Source organism: Pinus tabuliformis, chromosome 3_2 (genome assembly GCF_031772625.1).
Source record: "Pinus tabuliformis cultivar Carrire ecotype Pingquan chromosome 3_2, CPIR1, whole genome shotgun sequence".
Classification (NCBI taxonomy): Eukaryota; Viridiplantae; Streptophyta; class Pinopsida; order Pinales; family Pinaceae; genus Pinus; species Pinus tabuliformis.
The window spans coordinates 570398408-570414864 of NC_142302.1; the positions used below are offsets into that span (position 1 = coordinate 570398408).

Sequence of the window (16457 nt, forward strand, 5' to 3'; positions counted from 1 at the left end):
ATAATTAAAAAAAAAATACAAAATGGAAGACCATAAAAAAAATAGTAATAAAAAACCATGGATTCATCCCTCCCGTTGTTGCAGGTGTCTGTTGCGAGCCTGAGCCAAAAGCTGAATGTGATCCTCCTTGTGATTGTTGCGAGCCTGAGCCAAAGGCTGAGTGTAGCCCTTCTTGTGATTGGTTAAATAGATTCTCAGAAACAGATTCTGAGCCTGAAAAAGGAGCGTGAAACTGCGTTGTGTAATGGAGGAGGGAAGGGCGATTTTCTGAGTATGCTTTCGTCTCTTAGAAATGATGCGGATGGAAATCCTTGGTAACGACATAATGGCAAGCTATGGCAAATTTTGTCTCAGTACAATATTGTGGATAAGGATTAAAGGTATAGATGAAAAAATTGTAATAATATGGGTATGATTTATGGTATTATAAATAATTCTGGTTTCTAGAGTTTTGGCTTTTGGAATCGGTTTTACAATCCAGAATAATTTTAAATTTGTAAAAATTATAAATAATTTAAATTATAAAATTTGTTAAAATTATAAATAATTTAGATTTTGGAATCGGTTTTACAATCCAGAATAATTTTAAATCTGTAAAAATTACAAATAATTTGGATTATAAAATTTGTAAAAATTATAAATAATTTAAATTATAAAATTTGTAAAAATTATAAATAATTTAGATTATAGAATACCAATTTTGTTGAATTCTGCGATTGTAGTATCGTCTGTTTTATTGAGAGTCCCAAAATCTTTTGTTTACCGCTTGCATATCCCATCACCTCAATCTCAAAAATCCAAAAGTTGAAAAATCACACCTGCAAAACCCACGCTCAAACACCATTTTATACTGTATATGATGCCGGCTCTGATAATTACATGAATCTATAATACAATGGCGGAAAACGGAGAACAGAACCCTGGACCCCAACTTCGAACAGAAAAATAACGCATTGGAACCCTTAAAAAGACGACCAGATTGGATTGAATTGGATGATGGTGATCAAGTAATAGTAGTCGAAGTCAGCAGCTTGTGCCTCGGCAGCTCTGGACAAGTTTTGAATTTTACAGTGATCGGCAGGGGAAGATTTGGTGCGTCTGAGTTTTTGTTGTACTCCTGGGGCGGAACAGAGCATATGAGCGCCCAGTTGATGTTCTTGAAAAATGGGTGTTTCTTGATATCGGCGGCTCTCTGTGCCGACCCTAACCGCCTCCTCGGGTCTTTACGAGGAGCTGTTTTATCAGATCCCGGAGGCGTCCCATTGCTCGGCCTCGGCCCCTGATGTCTCCGCCTGACCTGTACTGCTCATATTGGCGGGGAATTTCAACGGATGGGTGATGATATTTGTGAGCGTGGAATCCTTTCCGGCGCCCTTGAACGGAGTCCGGCCGAAGAGCATCTAGTCCACGGCGTCGTCGTGCGGGGCCAGGTATTCATGGGTTCCCACGAAAGATCCGGACCGGGCCTCTGTGGGCTCGACTATTAATTCCGGCCTGCCCTCGCTCGAAACTTGATTCTTCTGCCTTTTTGGTCGTTTCTTCCGTAATGGGAACAGGCAATTTCTTCTAGCACCAGAATTTGACGATGATGGTATCCTGTTATGCTCTGCGGCCGTGGAAGGAGGTCTGTTGAAGCTTTTCTGCAATGTCGGAGTGACTTGGCATGAGAATGAGAGGTCAAAGTCTGAAAGCATTCTATGGCCCTCTTGCCTCACTAGAACATTCTCTGGCTTCAAATTCCGGTATATTACTCCCAACATGTGCAGATATTCTAGAGCTAGAAGAACCTCTGCTGCGTAGAATCTGAAAGGGAAAAAACAGAAAAATTGTTAAACGTGAGCTACGAATCAAATATCCACAAAGATTCAAACATACAACACTACACACAATTCACTCTACCTTAATAGGGTAGGTAATAAAAGGGTCTCTGATTCTTAATCTGTAAATCCAAGGGAGTGGAGATTGCAAACACACCTCATAAGTTTTGAAATAAAAGCACTATTGGGGAAAAAAGAATATAAATAAACCAAGCCCATCAACATAAAAATGGTAAACATTCATCCCTCAACTCGCTTATTGTAATCTTTTAAATTAAAACCAAGAGAAGATATAAAGCTCTTCCGGTAAGAAATTTAAACCAAGACGATCTATGCATGACACACACGATTGCATTTTAAGTGCATGTTGCAATTTATTGAAGGATATGGCCATTCAAGTGTGAATTGCCACACATGGAAGTTTCTCCTGTTTTCTTGTCAGTGTGCTTTGCTTGGATAAAGCTGAGGGGGAGATCTCAGAGATTTTATGGCTCTAGTGCATAATATAACAACTTTTAGGACACTGCGCACAGTATAAGATGGGATAAAAGAGTTGAAGAGTTCAAACATGATTTGCACCAGAAATTCCAGATTTGGCAATACTTCATCTTCCACTCTGGATTTATAGGCAGGACTTGGTTAGTAGGTTGATTTACTCAACTGAGATGGAGTTGGGATTGTGTTGTGGAAGGGTACAACACATGACTTGGGATTGTGTGGTAAAGGGTACAGCACATGACAGGAGGCTGGAATATGTGCAGGGTGTTGGAATCAATGGAGAAAGCTAAATTTAGATTATTGTTTAGGATTGAGATCTTATTATCTGGAGAGTGGTTGAAACCACCATGATTGAGAAAAAACCTATATGAACTAGGCTGTTCTCTTGATTGTAAAATGGTGTCTTGTGTGTAGTGCTTTGGCACTCTCCAGCAAATTTAATATCAATTTTTATCATAATATCAGAGCTATAGGTCAGAGGCCTGTGTGTTGAGCTATAGGTCAGAGGCCTGTGTGTTGTGTGGTTGCCGATTGGTGAGCCGACCTGTCCGTAGAGCAGACTCAGTGTGGGCAGCGTCTCTGTTTGAGCGTTGCCTCACTGTTTCCTGTATTCAACCTTTGGTTAGCCAATGTGGAGATCTGTTTGAGATCTGTTGGCGTTGTGGAAGAGCCAACACCTGTTGGAGATTTGGACCAGGTGAATGAGCCGAGTCATGGTGAATGCGCGTACATACCTTTGCTGGAGCCGAGCATTATTGTTGTCGTTCTTTTAGGAGAAGTCCACTTGTAAAAGTCGATCTTTGTTGCTTACTATCGCTCTCTAATCCCTGCAGGGGATGTCAAGATCCAAAGCTGCTCAAGATTTAAAGAATTGAACAGCTTAACGACTTAAATCTGAAACAATTCTTTGAATTTTTATTTTATTGAAGAATTATTGTTTGGCTTCAACTCTTTACGAAGAACGATTCTTTAGTTAAGCATATGCAACTGTTAAAGATCAGGGATTTGTTTGGCGTAACGGTGAAAATTTGTGTGAAGGCTTAAAGATCTAAGTTGTTGTATGTTTAGTCGTGGAGAAATTGGTTTATTCGGCTGCAATAACCACGGGAAGAGGCGGAGAAGATTGCGGCACAGTGGTCTGCGTCTTGGAGATCCATCTCCGCACGGTGGTGGAGTGGCTACCGTGGCTAGCGGCCTGCTATTTTCTGCATGCTTTAGAGGATCCGAACCCGTGTTCTGCTTTTAGATCTGGAGGGCGCCCGGACTGTTGAGGAGGAAGCCGAGATCTCTTGCTTGAAGGCTGACATTTTCTGCTGTCGAGTGTTGAATCCAGGATTGGGGATGCAAAAGCTGCCACGACTCTGCCGTGGAGAAGGCTGAGGAACGCTGCGCGTGGGCTCAAGCTCTGCAAAGAGTCTAAGTCGGCTGAGGTTGCTGGGACGCTGAGCAGGGGAGACTGTTAAGGTTAATCAGCAGATCTGGTAACGACGGATCAAAACTTGCGATGGTGCTCTAGGTTAAACATCAAAAATCTGGTAATTGAACGCTGGACGGTGTCAAAAAAAAATCTGTAAGCCTGGAAGGTCGTGAGCGGCCACATTGGAACTAGTTGATTGGAGACTATCTGATCTGTTTGTGGAGTCATACAGGCTCTGGAGATATTTGCTTGTGGGAAATTTGACTGTGGTGTGGCCGCTGGGATAGTCTGAGCCTGTGTGGCATCGCTGGTGTTTGACCGCACCAATTATCGACATGTCTATATTTTTAGATATTTTTTATTTTAATGATGATGATTTTTTCATGTTGGCATTTGGAATTAGCATGGGTAGTATGTTCAAATCAGAGGAAATTTCAGAAAAATGTGGTTTTATTAGTGACCATGAAAATCAAGACGCAAACTTTGTTGTGCAAGATTCACTAGTTAATCTTCAAGAAGGGAGTGAAGAGGATCTAAGTGTTGAAGATGGGACGTGCCACAAGACGCTAATTGCAAAGACATGGTAGAAGAAGACAAAGTTGGAGAAAATTTATATTTAAAGTGTAATGATCTCATTAATATTTTTGCATGTGCAGACGTTACATCGATGAATGATGAAGACATCATAGCTGGTTTTCAGATGGTTGACACTAGAAATAGTGAGAGAGAAAATTCTCCTATTCAACCTGTCATAATTTTGAGAAGAGTGAAAATTAGAATTAAAGCTTTCCATCACTTGGTAAGAAATGAGGTGAAGAGATATCACTACTTCATGGCGAGGAAAGCAAAGATGAAGCCTCGACTGAAGATAAACAAGTATGGGCTCTGCTGCAAGAAGACTAAAATGAAAATTTTGTTACCAATTCGTTTCATGTTTTAATTGTAAGCCTAGCTGAGACTGAGACCAGCAAGCGTATGTTATTGTTCAGTACCTTTTCTCCATTAAGCGGGAGTGTTGGAATTAATGGAGAAAGCTAAACTTAGATTATTGTTTAGGTGTTTGTTTCTTTAGATAGGATTGGGATCCTATTATCTAGGGAGTGGTTGAAACCACCTTGATTGAGAAAAAGCCTATATGAACTAGGTTGTTCTCCTGATCGTAGAATGGTGTATTGTGTGTGTAGTGCTTTGGCACTCTCTAGGTATCTCACGTGGAGAGCTATTTAGCTAATTTAATATCAATTTTTATCACAGGGTGGTACACTGAACTACAGGTGAAGGAGGCTTGAATATGTACAAGGTGATGAATAACTTCAATGTGTAATTAGACCAAGGCCAAATCAACATAGCCACATAAAATATAGAGAGACTTGAATCCATTTTATCAACATAAAATTTCTCATTCAATCAGAGCCCTTGAATCAAGCCATATCTAATAAACTTTTTTTCAGGGAACTGAATAACAATGGCAGACCAGTCTGCACACACACAAGACAAGCAAACAAAAGATAAGAAAACCAGAAAGAAATGATTTTATGGATTAGAAGATAATACAATCCCACCCCACCTTAAAAAATATGTGTATCTCACTGTTGTATCACACACTAGAACTTTCAAAGGAGGGGAATGCCCAACAAAGACACATGCTCACTCACCAATACTCTACAATACCAACCAGCAACACAAAACACAACAGGTGAAGTCAATACATACAAGAGACGTATACCAACCTTGCAGATCTGAGACTGAAACACCTTCCATGCTGGCACAGCCTAAGAGAATGCAGGTCTCCACCTGCACAGTACTCCATGACAAGGCATGAATAATGTGAAGCCTCAAAATGTGCATAGAGGATAGGAAGAGGTGGTCCAACGTGGAGAGGATCTGTTTCTCCACCTTAGCCCTGTGAAACTTATTCATGTGAAACAAGGCTTCCTTATCCACCACCTTGAGGGCACACAAACTTGAATCAACTTACTAGCCAATCCCCACTCCCCACCCTCTTCACTGGCCTAAAGTGATTGAGACCAACTGATCCCTCCTCTTCACTAGCCTGAAGTGATTGAGCCCAATTGATCCCTTCTCGCAGGGCGTAGGGCCCTGATGGATGGTCCATTAAATTGTAATGGAAATGAAGTATATATATGTTTTTGTTTTTTATTTTTTTAAATTAAGGTAAATAGGTAAATTGTCATTTACAATTTAATTTAGGTTAATGAGAAAACAATTAATGTTCCCAATCACTCAAATAATCAATCTAGCACTTGGTGACTGTGAATATTACTGGTGGTGACCACTGACCTTGGCGATGGAGCCACAGAGACTGTCTGAAAATGGTTAGGGTTTTTCTGCAGCCGATTGCCACGACTGCACCCTACCCACCCTACCTACCTCTAGCTATCGTCGTTCGTTTCCCTCCAGCTGCATCAACCGTGGTGGTTCTCGGTACCCGTATCCCCTCAAGGCCCTCAGTAACAGCATAGCTTACCGTCCTCCCCGATTACTGCATACCCACTGAATTCCAATACCCTCACCGCAGCGATGGTTACAATGGTCCTGGAGGCAACTGGCAGAGAACACCTTGGAACAAGGATGGAGCTTGACCTAGTAGACTATTCGAAGGACCCGTTGGAGAATGTCAATATCTAGCAAACCCCTCGCTCTACCGCGGATGAACTCCTTCCCTTCTGTTGCGACTTGTCGGCTACCATTGCAGGTCTACCTTCGATCTCAAGACCTTCCTGCTCCATAGTGACATTCTCGGAGCCTCCTCCAATCTAGCTGTTTCCTCCCTCGCCGCCACAGTCACCCTCTGTTACAATTTTCATATCAGCCTACCTCCACCCAAACCCTGAGGCTGCTAGCTCACAAACCCCCCTCTCATCTCACCCTGGTGAATCTTCAAGAAACCCCCTGAGACACCTCATCCTAACCCAGGGAAAACCACAAGTTACTGTACCTGAGGCGCACCCATTGGGTAGCTATGTGGCAGTACCCCCTCTTTCAAAACCAATTCAAGTGGCTAAAGATCCCCGCCCTAATAACCCTGATACAAACCCTAACCAGCCGGTGGATAATTCAGATGACCCTAAAGAGCCAACACGGCTGGGGAAAAAAGCGAAGTGCTTCAAAGCCATAGGCAAAGATGTGATTCTCAGACTCGGGGAGGATATTTAGTGGGGTGACACCATGGACATGGCAGATCGAGTATTGGTTGGAATAATTCGCGGTTGTAGCTACACAACGGCTAGGCTTAAGCTGTGGACCTCTGAGGTATGGGGGCAACACCTGGTGGACCTCCCAAATATACAAACCTTTGTTAGAGGCTAGTTTGCTCTGTGCTTTGCCAGAGCCGAGCACACAAATTGGGTCATGTCGTCCTTCTGGAATTTCGAGCATGCTCCAATTCTTCTTCGATGTTGGAGCCCTCTTTTTGATGTGGAAAAATAATAAATAGGAGTCGGGCCTATATGGGTTCGGCTACCTAGACTACCCCTTCAATTCTGGTCACAAGATATATTCTGTCGCATCGACACAACTATGGGAACCTATCTGGAACATGATAGATCATATCTGGCTTCGGCCATGATGGCATATGCCAGGATACTCGTTCATCTAGGTACTCGGGGCAGTCTTTAGGAGCATATCACCTTAAAGTGGAAAACCTTCTCCCGAAACCAAACCCTAGACTATGAAGGTGTCCCTTTCCGCTGTAGACATTGCCACAAAGTGGGACACGTGTACAAAGATTGTCCTCTGAACAAGAAGGTGAGGGAGGGAGCTAAGGGGATGGAAACACTACAAAAAAACTCACATGCTCAGGGTAGCCTTCCAATGGTGGAACATGCAACAAATTTGGCACATTCAAAAGCATTACCTGTGCCTACTGAGGTGACCAAAAAGAAGTGGGGAAAGGCACCCATTGGCGCACCCTATCCTCCTCTAACCAGAGCAAGGGCGGCTGCTGAGGCTGCTTTCTCTACGGGTATGTCAAATACAAACTCCTCCTCTGTTTACTCTAATGTTTCTCTGTACTGCATTGATACTAGTTCTGTTCAGTTCTGTTCTGCACAGTCCCTTGCTCACACCTTCAACCCTCCCATAGCTGTGGATTTCCCTATCAAACCCTCCTCCCCCACCATCTCCTGCACTCAACCATCCTTTCCTGATTAACCTCCTCCCATTTCCCTTATACATGCTCCTCCCCTCATTCCAGCCCTTCATCCTTCAGATACCCCACCCGAGCCCAGATTCACTCTCAGGCCCCTGACACCCTGGGTATCAGCCTAATCACCTCTCCCCCTCCTCTAAAGATGACTAGAGGCAGACCCTCCTCTCTATCCAAAGCTAAGCTACACGCTGGGGAAGAGATTGTTGCAGGCAAGCAACACTCCATCGACTGGGTACTTAGAGCAGTGAATACCCAAGAGCTCCTTCCTCCATGAAATTTCTCTCCTTCAATTGTACAGGGTTGGCTAGCCATGACAAAAAACTAGCCATGAGGAGATTGCTCTCAGCAAAACCCCTTTATATTCTATTTCTTCAAGAAACCCTAGGCCAGGGTTGTGTCATTACCCACCTCCTCGAATCTTGGCTACTGGGATGGACATTTTACACCCTAGATGCATCAGGGTTGTCTAGAGGTCTCGCGTTGGGTGTAAACGATCGCTCCATCAGAATCTATAATACTTAGGGGAGCTCGGGTCACCTAGGAGTTGACATTTACTCCTTAGAGCTCGATACTGAGCTTAGGATTATCAACATATATGGCCCCTATCACAACAGGGAAGGATATTGGAGTAGACTCTTAGACTCACACATCCTTCAAAAGGACAGGCTCATTCTGGGGGGGATTTAAAATTTCTCCATCGGTTTTGCGGAATCAGGGAACACAATGCACAAAGAGATAACCTCTCAGATTTTTTTGAGACCAATATGGAGGAATCTCATAAATATCCCCTCCCCAAAAATCATGCCTATTTGGAGAAACAACAGACCAGTGGAGGACAGTCTCTCTAGAAGACTAGATAGGTTCCTCATTAAGGAGAAAATGCTAAACTTGGGGCAGGGATATAGATAGTGGGTGGGCTCCGGTGGAATATCAGACCATAGGTTGATCTATTTGGAAATCAGAGGGGGTATAAACAAGCCAAAAGGTCCTTTCAAATTTAATGATGCATGGCTTAGAGATGCTGAATATATTCATCTAGTAACTAATTAATGGAGGACTCATCCCCCTGCGGCAAAAGGGACTATATCAGAAGGATTTGCAAAAAACTTGAAAGAACTAAAAAGCCTCACCAAACAATGGGTACATAAGAAGAGAACACAAGAAGACCATACACTCAAACTGATTGAAGAAGCCATTGAGGAGTATGAGAATGACTATGAGGGGATCTCCTCTTCCCCAAAACACAAAGAGCAGATAACCTCTCTTCTGGCTAGGGGAAACCAGATTATTAAGGACAAAGAGGAGAGCTGGAGATTGAGAAGCAGAGCCATTTGGTTTAAGGAAGGGGATGACAATACCAATTTCTATCACAAATTTACGAATGGGCGTAAAGTTATAAATACTATTTGGCAGCTAACAGATGAACAAGGAGAACCAGTGAACACCTTCCCCTGTCTGGTAGCTATGGCCACTACCCACTTCAGGAACATCTATAAGTCAACCCCAAATGCCACCCTGGTTGAAATCATGAGGACAACTCAACTATTCCCAAGGTTTGTTAAGCAAGAAGAAGGCTGGGAATTGACAAAGGAGGTCTCCCTGGGAGAACTGGAGGACACTCTCAAATGGTTTAAGCGAGACAAAAGCCCTGGTCCAGATGGCTGGAATGTGGAATTCTACCTGGCCTTCTTTGATACTCCGGGGGGGGATCTATTACAAGTTATAGAAGAATGCATATCCTCTGGAAGAATATATGAGGCCTATAACTCAACCTTTATCGCCCTTATACCCAAATCAGACAATCCCACCTCCTTCATTGACTTTTAGCCCATCTCCTTATGTAACTATATCTACAAGATCATATCCAAGATAATAGCAAATCACCTCCAACCGATCTTATCAAACCACATCTCAGCTCAACAATTTGCCTTCCTACAGAACAGACAAATTCATGAAGCGGTCGGAATTGCTCAAGAAATTCTACATTCTATTCAGACCCAAAAGCTAAAAGATATGGTCCTGAAAGTTGACCTCTCGAAAGCCTTTGACAGAGTAAATTGGCTATTCATTAGAATGCTATTAACACACTTGGGTTTTCTATATGGATTCATAAGATGGATTATGTGTTGTATTACTAATGTAACATTCAACGTTCTTATAAATGGTGTGGCCTCTCCTTTCTTCCACTCCAAAAGAGGCCTCAGGCAAGGATGCCCACTGTCCCCACTCCTCTTCTTACTCATCATGGAAGGAATCAGTCGTTTGATAAAGGAGGAACACCAAAGAGGTAGGCTAAGGGGGATCCCCATCACAGAAGGATGCACATTGACACACTTGCTCTTCGTTGACGACGTGCTGCTCTTCCTTAATGGCAGTATTGGGGACGTGACTGTTGTTCTCAATTCCTTCACTATATTCCTAGCAGCCACAGGCATGATGGTTAATAATGAAAAGTCCACTATAACGGCTATAGGATGCTCACCATATGAGATTCAGTATGCCCTGCGAAGATTCCCTTATAACCTACAACACCTGGATGAGGGACTAAAATACTTGGGCTATAGATTAAAGCCACTTGGTTATAAGAATGCTGATTGGATCTGACTTATAACCAAAATGGAAAAAAGGCTAAACATATGGTATCTCAAATATTTATCATGAGCAGGAAGACTGATACTCATAAAAGCGATGCTGGAAGCAACACCAGTATACTAAATGTCTTTAGCATGGATACCAAAGGGAATACTGGCCAAAATAAAAAAACTATGCTGCAGATTCTTGTGGAAAGGGAAACAGCCTGGAAAGAATTTTTTCCTGGTCCAAATGGGAATCTCTGGCACTCCCAAAGAAATGGGGAGGATGGGGTATCAAAAGCCTTAACACTTTCTCCACAACCTTGGCGGCAAAACTAGGGTGGCAGCTAGTCACATCACATAGCCTATGGACTAAGGTGGCTATCTCTAAATACATAGCTCCTTCAAACCTCATGGATTGGCTTCACCAACCCTAGTGGACACAAGCCGAAAAAATCGAACATATGGAAAGCAATCCTGCAAGCAATGCCCCTTATCAGGGATGGCCTTACAGGGATAATAAAGTCGGGAGATGTTGTTAGAATAGGGATAGATCCTTGGATTGGATGTGGGAACGCTCATAGACTCCCACAGGAGCTTAGAACATACCTCACTTCCAGAGGGATCTCTCACCTTAGCCAAATAGCAGACAATGATCATTCCACTTTTTTGCAACAAGCATGGAAATCTGGGAGGGCATTACAGATCCCTCAACCATGGCAACAACACTGGAAAGAATACACGGAGGCCCTCACAAAATCCCATATCAGGATACAGGAAGGGGAGGATGAGCTAATATGGGCACATGCGAAGCATGGAAAATATACACCAAAAGTGGGATATATAACTCTTATGAACCCATTGAAACCTCCACTGTGTGAACCTTGGTGGAGAAGTTTATGGAAATTAAAAGCACCCCCCAGGTCGAGGCTCCTCATGTGGACCATTCTGAGACACAAAATCCCAACAAGAGAAAATTTGATCAAAAGATCTTTTCATGGACCCTTTTGGTGCGGCCTTTGCAAATCCGACAATGAAACAGTGAATCATCTCTTCCTTACTTGCCCATGCACAAAAGAGCTATGGAATACTATTCACTTACAAATACCCTCGCTCCCTTTGTGGCAGGGAGCAACTGTTCAGGAAGCCTGGGAGGGATGGTGGTCCACTGTATCCTCAGAAAAAACAAAGAACATCCCTTTACTTACTTGCTGGGCCATATGGATTGCCAGGAATAGAATGAATTTTCAAAACTCCACCCCCCCCACCCCCCGCCACTGGCCGACCATCACTACTCAAATCCTAGCAAACTATCATCAGATCCTAGAGAAGGAATCAAACTCCATCCCCAGGCATATCACACCTAAGAGTATAAACCAATCTCACCCCTGGGCATACTTTGACGGCTCAGCACAAGACATAGGATGTGGGGGGGGGGGGGGGGGGGGGGGCACGCGCTATCCTACATCTTACAACAAATCATTATTACAAAATCCAAATGGGACTAGGCAGAGGGACGAACAACTTTGCTGAGCTTTCAACAACAAAATACACCATACATTTTGCACTGGAAAAACATTGTAGAAACTTACAGCTATTTGGAGATTCAAAAACAATATGCAATTGGATTAAAAAAATTACAAATTGTCATGCATTTTCTCTAAGACACATCATGGAAGAAATATACAGACTCATAAACTTATTTGACACATTTATTTATCAACATATATACAGGGAGCAGAACATAGCTCTCGATCTACTATCCAAGGAAGCAACGCACAGGCCTATAGGACCATGGAGCATATTGGAGCAAACTGATGGAACCTTCGATCAGTATTATCATCGACCTTTTATAGATATATCAGAATAGTCAAGCTCAAATGGAGCTGGATACATAGTTTTTGTTATATATTTCAACTTTATATATATAAATGTATTTTCAAGTAGTCCTATACATGACAACTATTTTTTGATACTCTCTGTGTAGAGTAAGTACGTATTTCATATTGAAAATCACAATACAGAGTAGTGTCTCCCTGCGTGGCGTACACCTCATTTCTTGTATTCTCAAACATGATAGGCTTCTAGCCCAAAGTACAGTATATGTCATAGGCATCTACAAAATGTAATTTTCCTCATTAATGAAAATTACAACTTTTTTCTAAGGGAAAAAAAAAAATCAATCTAGCACTTTCTAAATAGAACACTAACTATTTAGTGAATTTAAGGGAAAAAGGCTATTTAGTCTATAAATTAAACTATGCCTAATATTATTATCGTTTAAATTATATTTTTGAATATTATATAAACTGAATAATTTAAATTTATATCTTCAAAAAAATCTTTGTTGAATTTCAACCATAACAAACATATACCTAAAAAGATACTAAAGTGTAAAATACTAACACTACTTCAAAGTTTTTAACCATAAATGATTTTTTATTGTGATTGATATATTTAAATTTAAATTTTTATTAAAATAAATAAAAATTATTACAAAGAAGGAAGTAGTAATAGCAGTTTTATGTTTTTGAGAATAGGTAATATATTTTGATTTCCTTTTATAAAAAATAATTTGTCACAAGTAAGAATTTGCGGTTATTAGTAACAAAATGTGACAAATATTTTGAGTGACTCTCATTACAAAAAAAGATGGTTTATATTTTTGGTAAAATTTAAAAATAAAATTATAATTAATATTATTTAAATTTTTAAAATAATTAATTTTATGTTTTAATGGTAATATTATTTATATAATATAGTAAATATAAAAATAAAACTAAATAAAAGAATTAAAACATTAATTATAATGCTCCATTAAATTGTAATGGGAATGAAGTATATATATCCAAAATGTTAACAAATATTTTGAGTCACTCTCATTAAAAAAAAGATGGTTTGTATTTTTTTTTTTTAAATTTAAAAGTAAAATTATAGTGAATATTATTTAAAATTTGAAAAATAATTAATTTTATGTTTTAAAGGTAATATTATTTTATATCATTTTGTAAATATAAAAATAAAACTAAATAAAAGAATCAAAACATTAATTATAATGTTCCATTAAATTGTAATGGAAATGAAGTATATATATCTTTTTACATAAACATAAAATGTTTTTGTTTTTATTTTATTTTTTAAATTATGGTGAATAGGTAAACTGTCATTATGGTCAAACATGTCTCTTACAACTTAACTTAGGTTAATGATAAAACAATGAGTATTCCCAACCAATGTGGCACTTTCTAAACATCAAATGATATCAACACAATGAAAACTACATTGTGTGAAATCACATATTTACATGACTAGGTAGATGGACATTGTGTGAAATGACATATTTGCATTGATATGTATTCTTATTTTTTGAAGAAGATGAAGGGTGCAAAATTTTTTGATGGGGAAATATTTAATAATAATGTTTGTTTTTTGTTTTTTGTTTTGTTTTGTTTTTTGTTTTTAAATTTCAACTATTTAACTAGTGTAGATCTTTCTTAAGGAGGAATCTAACATTAGTAGAGAGGGATTAAATTTCTTCGGGTGCAATTTTTAGAATGAAAAATTAGAAAAAAAAATTCTCTCTCTATATAATACATTTGTTTAAATTGTATTTTTGAATGTTATACAAATTACAAAATTTAAACTTATATGTTCATAAAATTCTTTGTTGGATTTCAACAAAAAAAAAAATATCTAATATTAACACTACTTCAAACCTTTTAACCCTACAACACACACGCATATATAGATATATAGATATATATAATATGTGCAATGAAACATTTTATCCATGCACATTAAAATAGCTTTTGTGTTATTAATATATTTTTATGTATACATCAATATTAGTTCATATTAAAATATTTTATGTATAACCCAAATTAACACGACTATTCTCATCCATCATGGCATTGAGAATAAAGTTGAGAGAAACATTAAAAAGAGGAGCAAGCTCAGTGATGGATCCTCCATTATTGTTGTGCTCAAAAGTTTTTTTGTGTTACTTTAAATCCATGCTTGTAAATTTTCTGTAGATCCCACAATGTACAAACTTTTACGGTTTTTTTTTTTGGCCACGAAGTAGACTCAATTTTGTTTTCATATAAATAAATATTATGATTTAATGCAAGATTCATTGTATCTGCCTCTTCATATCCATGGTATGGACTAGTTTTCCTAGGTTATTGAAAGCTATATTTGATTTCAATTTTATTGACCTCGTGGTTGAATAATTGCAGACATATGTTTTGCAACATACTTTTGGTTTTCCAACCCAATTTAATTTCCTAAATATGTTTCTAGATGTGTCTCGTGTAGAAACAATGGCAACAATACACACTTAATGTTCTTTTCTGCTATTGAATTTCATCAAACCTTGAGATTCTTCTTATTTCTTATCGAATGGCACTTTTCTTATGAAAAACCTTGGGAAAATAGCTAAATTAAAACCTCTTGGTTGATTAGATAAGACATATGGTGTACTTCTTAAGCTAGTTATCCCTCGCTCATTACGAGATGCTCAAGTATTATCCACCATTGCTCTCAATGTGTCATCTATAAGTGTGCATAATGGAACAAATATCTTCAATTTTATACAAGTTACAATGAAGAACAATTCAAGTAAGTAATTTCATATAGTGATGCATTTCTTTAGAAATATGGCTTTTGCAACCTGTTTTTATTACTTACTTATGTTTGTTTTCAATGTTGGGGAATGTGCCTATTTAATGGCCAATTTCCATTGAAGAACAACTCAAGTAAGTAATTTCATATAGTGATGCATTTCTTTAGAAATATGGCTTTTGGAACCTATTTTTATTTCTTACTTATGTTTGATGTTTATTTTCAATGTTGAGGGAATGTGCCCATTTAATGGCCAATTTCGACAAAAGTTCATAGAGCACATTACAATGTCTTTATACTAAGTTTTCAAAGAGAATATTTAGCTGTGTAGCAATTAAGCCACCTACCATGATACCTGAGTGATTATAGAATATATTAGATTTGTTTGGGTTCTTCTTTTAGTTTTATTGATCATATGTGCCTTTTGATCCCTACCTCATTTGAGTACAATTCAAATTTAAACAATGGAGGTAGTTGATTTTTGTAGACCGAGTCTTAACATTTTGTTTCTTAGAGAAAATTTCTATAATTGAAGTCCAATTATATTTTAATTATTGGGTTTGAAATTTTTTAATTGAAGTCCAATTATATTTCAATTATTTAGTTTGAAATTCTATAATTGAAGTCCAATTATATTTCAATTATTCGGTCAAAAATAAACATAACATATGATAAAAAAAGACACGCCCATACAAAAACAAAAATGCGTAAAAAAATCACTTCTTTCTTCTATGCTACTCTTTCCTATGCTACGGCCTTACAAGGTTTCCTTTGCAAAATGTGGTGCAATTTCTAGTTAGTCGTAAGGTGTTTCCCTTTGAGAAAGACTCCCCTGGGTGCCATCTTGCACCACTATCACCTTCAGATTTAATGTTAGAGGATTGAACAAAAATCAGCCATCAGATTATGAGTTAATAGTTAATCATAATTGAAAGTTAATAGTAAATTAATAGTTAATAATAGTTCTAGATTAATAGTTAGCTAATAGTTAATAATAGTTATCAAAAAGTTTAAATGATATTTTAACTATTTGCCTTCAGTGTGTTCATATATCCACATAGAGGATTTTCAGTTAATAGTTAATAATAATTCTGGTTAATAGTTAGCTAATAGTTAATAATAGTTAACGAAAAGTTCAAATGGTATTTTAATTGTTTGCCTTCAGTGTGTTCATATATTCATATAGTGTGGTCATTAAAGGTATTTGATGCAAAGGCTCTCAGAGTTTAAATGGCTTCATACGATTATTATAATGGAAGATTTCTTAAGCAAAGTTTAAGTTATTTTGTTGTTTTTGTAAAATTACAATATTTTGAAAAAAAAAAAATTAATTAATCATTTGAAAATAGTTTATTTAA

The 16457-nt window shown here is 38.6% G+C and overlaps 1 pseudogene; it reads right to left on the reverse strand.

Moving 5' to 3' along the window:
- Positions 1 to 1003: 1003 nt before the first annotated feature.
- LOC149181795 (serine/threonine-protein kinase D6PKL1 pseudogene) lies at positions 1004 to 5848 on the reverse strand (annotated as a pseudogene).
- Between the last annotated feature and the right edge of the window lie 10609 nt (positions 5849 to 16457).